The sequence below is a fragment of the Sinocyclocheilus rhinocerous genome, unplaced genomic scaffold (assembly GCF_001515625.1).
Source record: "Sinocyclocheilus rhinocerous isolate Xijiao unplaced genomic scaffold, SAMN03320098_v1.1 scaffold1099, whole genome shotgun sequence".
In the NCBI taxonomy this organism is placed as follows: Eukaryota; Metazoa; Chordata; class Actinopteri; order Cypriniformes; family Cyprinidae; genus Sinocyclocheilus; species Sinocyclocheilus rhinocerous.
The window spans coordinates 314,670-320,669 of record NW_015634461.1 but is presented as its reverse complement, the minus strand read 5'-3'; positions in this window follow the sequence as shown (position 1 = coordinate 320,669).

Below are 6,000 nucleotides of genomic sequence, written 5' to 3'. Positions count from 1 at the left end.
GAAATTTCAACTCTCCCAGATAAGGGTATGAATACTTATGCAATGGAATCATTTAAGTTGTTTATTTTTAATAAATTTGCAAAGATGTGAAAACCTGTTTTTTGATTTGCCTTAATGGTGTATGGAGTGATAGATAGATAGATAGATAGATTATAATATTATAATTAAGTCATACAATAGTTTTGTGTGAGTAACAGATGTTTAGGAAAGCACATGAATATTTTTACTCTGCAAAAGCAAATGCACAGAGGCAGAAGGGAAGAGGCATACCGTACATCTTGCCCTCATCGGAGAGAATGATCTTGCGTCGGCCGCAGGGCGGATAGATGGCCAGCGCCTCATGAAAGCTCTGCTCGATGTCCGGACTCCACACGCCCTCCGCATCGTTCTCCAGAGGCTTATCCAATCCCTCGCTCAGCTCCTCGCTAGCGCCCCCCGGAGAGGACGCTGATACCCACTCGGACGACAGGGTGGTGGTGGAGAGCAAAACGCCCTAGCAGATACTGATGGGCCGGCTGAGGCTCTGGAAACGGCCCTGGCGAGTAAATGACGGGCTTTTGCAGGTCTGAAACAGGGCAGGTGCTCAATCCTATGGAAGAGAGTAAGCTTAGTTAGAGTTGCATTGGATTAAATGGCTCAGATGATATGGAACCGCAGTAAAATACAATGAAAATATAGCTGCAATCAGCAATTGCGTGCACTGGAAGGCTGAACAGTTTGATTTGTTCATCGCACTCACAGTGGTTAAAATATAGCTAAAATTAATGGACAATTATAGCTTTATAAGTTTTAGATCAGTAGGTGGCACTGTCAACACATTTTCGCGATACTCTCATGGCCATATATTGATGATGCATAAAAAGATTTGTGTTAATACATGAAAGCATTGCCAAGATAATTCCTGACTTCCTGTTTGGTGTCTTCGCAAGCGAGTTTATTAAGATTTATTGGTAAACTGGTGTTGAATGTTAAGTACATTTTTTGAGACGTGGTCTGAAGATTCACCATTTTCCCAATAAACCTTAACAAAGTTGCTTGTGATAACGCTTCCTCCAGTGAAAAAATCATCTCCTGTTGCTCTCTTACATTTAAATCAACCCAAATTTAGAAATGTTTTGGACTGTTTTCACTTGTAAATCGTGCTTGATTTGTGCATATTTCTCTCCTGATTCAGATAAGACTACATTTTCACTGGAGAAAGAATATAATGAAGTTAAAATGCTTTAATGATGGATTTGTTTCTTACAAACACACAGGTTTTGGCTTCACCAGACATTAATTGATGGACTGAGCGGTGTGGATTATTGTGATGTTTTTATCAGCTGTTTGGACTCTCATTCTGACGGCACCCATTCACTTCCATTGGTGAGCAAGTGATGCAATGCTACATTTCTCCAAATCTGATGAAGAAACAAACTCATCTACATCTTGGTTGGCCTGAGGGTGAGTAAGTTTTAAGCAAATACTCATTTTTGGGTGAACTATTCCTGGGTGGACCATTCAATGGAAATAAAACACACTATTTGCTATTACATCATCCAGATTAGCCACTGCTATTGCAGATGTTGCTATATTGAGTTGTAGCACAGCGATGTTGTCGGCAGGGTTCCAGACGGGTATCATCACGGCGTGAGTGAGACGACCCCCAGTCATCACAACGCTCCCCAGACTCCATAATCCTACTTGGAAAAAGCGCCTTGGTTCCGAAATCACATTAGGAGGAGACACAGAGTGACATCGCATCTGCAGACATGTAACCGCAATGAGAAGCGGCCTGCAGCCAGAGAGGGCTATTTTAAGAGGTCCGCATCAAACGGACCTGATCAGGGGTACCTCAGAACAAAACGCGCACTCTTTGCTATTCAAACTTCAGACTTTATGAGTTCATAAGAATACAACTTGAGGAGAGATCAATGTAAACGATTAGTATTACACACAAATGTATGTTTTCTGCTGGAATTCTGGGAATTGTGGTGTTTGTGAGTGTGTGTGTACAGGAAGATTAGAGCCACTGAGCAACAGTGCGTCATGCTCACGTCTGACTCAATCACCCCGTTTTCCTCTGAGCTCGACTTCCTGTACAAAAGTCACAGATCAGACCAAACGCCCTCGAGTTTCTTAATGAAACTAATGCTTGATGCAGAACTGAGTCCAAAAACGAATTATTGCACCATTTCACATGTTTACACACTACTTGGAGAAGTGTGTAAACATGTGAAACAGACTCACTGCATGCATTTGTAACCTGCATTGAAACGCTAATAACTACAAAAAAACAACAGCAAACTCGACTGTATTTACATAAGAAGTTTATTTTCTTTGGTTCGGATGTCAATGTAAACTGGCATATGTAAAGCCAAAATGGAGAGAAAAATCAACATGTGCAGACCAAAGAGTCACTGTTATTTTAGTATTATTATTAAAGTATTTATTAATATCTTGAATGAGCTTTTATTTTTATATTTTCAGTTTTCATACAAGTTTTCAGTTTTAATAATTTTGTTATATGCTTTTGACATTATTATTTTTTCAAAAAATATTTCTAAGTTTTAATTTTTTATTTTAAAAACTTTAATTTTATTTAAGTTAGTTTGCCAAGGCAACATTTCTAATTTTCATTGATGTTTAGGTATTTCATGTTATTTATTTATTTATTTATTTATTTTCATTCAGATTTATTTTAATTACCTAACATGATTTTTAATAGTTTTAGTCAACATCAACAATACCAGCACTTTCTGAAAATCTAAAAATTTAGCTTCACACAGCTTTTATTTGTATATTTTAAGGTTTCATACAGGTTTTAAATTTTAATAATTTTGTTATGTGCTTTTGACATTATTATTTTTTTCTAAAAATATTTCTATGAAGTTTTCATTGTTTTTATTTTTAAAACTTTAATTTTATTTGAGTTAGTTGCCAAAGCAACATTTCTAATTTACATTTATGTTTAAGTATTTCATGTAATATGTATGCATGTATGCATGTATTTATTTATTTAATTTTATTCAGATTTATTTTAATTACCTAACATGATTTGTAATAGTTTTAGACAAAACTAACAATACCGGCACTTTCTGATTTATTTATTTATTTTTGCTGGATGTTGCATTTTTTATCATTTTGCTGTTGTTGCCATTTTATGCACCATGCATTAAAGTGATTTTTTAAAATATTTTTTAGGTTTTTATATTGTGGCTAAGAAAACCCCTTAACTGTGGTAAAATCACAAAACCCTTGGTGGGTTATTGCTTTAGTTTATCATGTGTTTATATGTATTAATATATGCACACAACAGTAAAGGTTTTAGGGAAAATTAAAGGGATAGTTTATCCAAAAATGAAAATTATGACATCAGTTATTTATCCTCATGTTGTTCCAAACCTGTATGATTGTCTTTCCTCTGTGGAGAATTTTTGTTTTTTGTCCATTCAATGAAAGCCAATAGCGGTTCAATGTTTTTCGGTTCCCAGTGTTCTTTAAAATATCTTCTTTGTGTTCCGCAGAAGAAAGAAAGTCACACAGGCTTGGTAAAAACACAAGGCTGAGCTCACACAAAGACACACATAGATATACAGTACATTCAGATGTGTGTGTAACTCACATACAAAACAAACACACACCATATAAACAAACATACACACACAACAAAATCCACTTTAATCAGAGCTGGAATGTAAAGCTGAGAGTCGCTGTGAACCCACACACACACACACACACACACACACACACTGGATATTAGCTATGGGCCGTACATTAATTTAAAGCTCATATTGTTTAACAGTGGTGTTGTAGTCGCAGGAGCTGGTCGGCTCTGATCAAGAGTTCCTGACACACAGAGTGAGAACGTCTCTAATAACGCTGTGTTAACGTGATAATAGCACAGCACTAAAACAACACAACTGCCTTTAAGCTTAAATGTGGCTAACGCTGCAGTAATGCAAATGCAACATTATTTTAATGGTAAAAATGCAGATATGTTACAGATTTACTGCACTAAACAAATGTACAATGGTGCTACCATAGTTTCTCAGACATGTACCATGGTAGTGCCATGGCATATATTAAAATATTACCATTGCTGTACCATGGTCCCGCCAAAAGGTAGTAACACAGTACTTCTGGTTGGTTTTCCTTAATATCTATTATCAATCAGCTCTGTGTACATAATACACAAATGATAAAAAGTCTCTTTTATATGTTTGTGTTGTATATGAGCTTTTGAAATCCAGGATTAACTTTGAGAAGCTGCTGTGTGTGTTTAACTCAATTCCTAATCTCAGTAGCACAATACACACATGAAAGCAGATATTCACACACACACACACACACACACACACACACACACATATGCACAGTGATTTCAGTCAGACACATGACATACTGTCAGATCAAATCTAGAGCGTTCTATGAAAACATCCTACAGTCAAACGTTCCCCATTTGCTTTAACTGAGAAAAACACAAATACTGATCACAACACAATGCAATATAGAAGCTAGTTTCTGCCATTGAATTTAAAAAAAATTCACGTGAAAACAAGTTTGTCAATGTCAAAAAGTGAGTAGATGTGAAAAGTTAGTTGTTATCTCACAATTCCTCAAAATTGTGAGTTTACATCTGGAAATTATTAGTTTATTTTTCGCAAAAAGTTTATATCTTGTGATACTAGGTTTATATTGTGCAATTCTGAGTTTATAATGCAAAATTCTGGGCTTATATCTAGCAATTCTGAGTTTATTTTGCAATTCAGAATTTGTATTTTGCCATTCTGCTTTGATATCTTGTAATTCTTTGTTTATATTGTGAAATTTGGGTTTCTCTCAATTCTGAGTTTATATCTCGTAATTTTGTGTTTTATCGTAGAATTCTGAGCTTATATCTCATAATTTTTTGTTTTATATCTTGCAATTCTTTGTTTATATTGTGAAATTTGGAGTTTATATCTCGTAATTTGGGGTTTTTATCTCGGAATTCTGAGCTTATATCTTACAATTCTAAGTTTATATCTCGGAATTTTGGGTTTATATCATAATTCTGAGTTTATAATGCAAAATTCTGGGCTTATATCTAGCAATTCTGAGTTTATTTTGCAATTCAGAGTTTGTATTTTGCCATTCTGCTTTGATATCTTGTAATCCTTTGTTTATATTGTGAAATTCTGAGTTTCTTGTAATTTTGGGTTTCTCTCAATTCTGAGTTTCTATCTCGTAATTTTGGGTTTTATCACAGAATTCTGAGTTTATATCTCATAATTTTAGGTTTTATATCTTGCAATTCTGAGTTTGTATCACACAATCTGGGGTTTATATCTCGCAATTCTGCGTTCATATCTCACAATTCTGAGTTTATATTTTGCAATTCTGTTTATATCTTGCAATTCTGAGTTTCCATTTTGTCATTTAGCATTTATATCTCAATGTTGGGTTTATATCTCACAATTTTGTTTTTATCTTGCAATTCTGCGTTTGTATCTTTCAATTCTGGCCTTTCATCTCATCATTTTGAGTTTATATCTCAAAATTCCGAGTTAGTATCTCGCAAATCTGGGATTAAATTTCAAGTTTAAATTTTCAAGTTTAAATTTCAAGTTTATGAATTGTAATAAAAAAGTCAAAATTGTGATATATAAGAATAGTTTTATATGTCCCGTGACGTTAGAAGGTAAAACCTTTGTTACTCAATAATCAAGGTAAAAACCAAACGGAAAAAGGCAGCAAACTGAACTCTACAGAAGAAAACAGACGCAGAGAGAGCCCAAGTGTGAAGACACTCCAACTAAACGCCACTTTACGGAGCTCTAATGAAACCTTCACACAGATGCAGCATTTAATAACGTTTCCCTGATGCTTTTTATTAAAATAACACAATATCCCTTCCCCCTCGCCGCAGAAAGCAGGTGGGCACCGGCCCCATTCCACCTGTTGTTCCAGTAGAATATTCCGTCCCCCAGGACGCAGAACACGCAGGGCACTGACTCCTCACCCCAACACTCGAAATAT